This window comes from Haliaeetus leucocephalus, unplaced genomic scaffold (genome assembly GCF_000737465.1).
Source record: "Haliaeetus leucocephalus isolate CR32 unplaced genomic scaffold, Haliaeetus_leucocephalus-4.0 Scaffold339, whole genome shotgun sequence".
Classification (NCBI taxonomy): domain Eukaryota; kingdom Metazoa; phylum Chordata; class Aves; order Accipitriformes; family Accipitridae; genus Haliaeetus; species Haliaeetus leucocephalus.
The window spans coordinates 14,243,953-14,244,191 of NW_010972775.1; positions in this window are offsets into that span (position 1 = coordinate 14,243,953).

Consider the following 239-nt stretch of genomic DNA (forward strand, 5'->3'; position numbering starts at 1 on the left):
AAGAAGAAAAAAAAAGAAAAAGAAGAGGGGGGAGGAAATCTTCTTTTAAATTCCCTTTCTCAGGCTTTCAGACAAACTACTGGGAAGAGGCGGCTGCGGCGGATCTGCCAGCCAGACGCTGCATGGCTCTGAGGGAGGCTCCCCCCTCCCCGTTGCCTTTGCTGTAACCTCACTTAAGCCTATCGAAATCTTTTGTGCGGTGTCACCGCCCTTCGTTTAAATCCTGCCCTCCCCCCGCC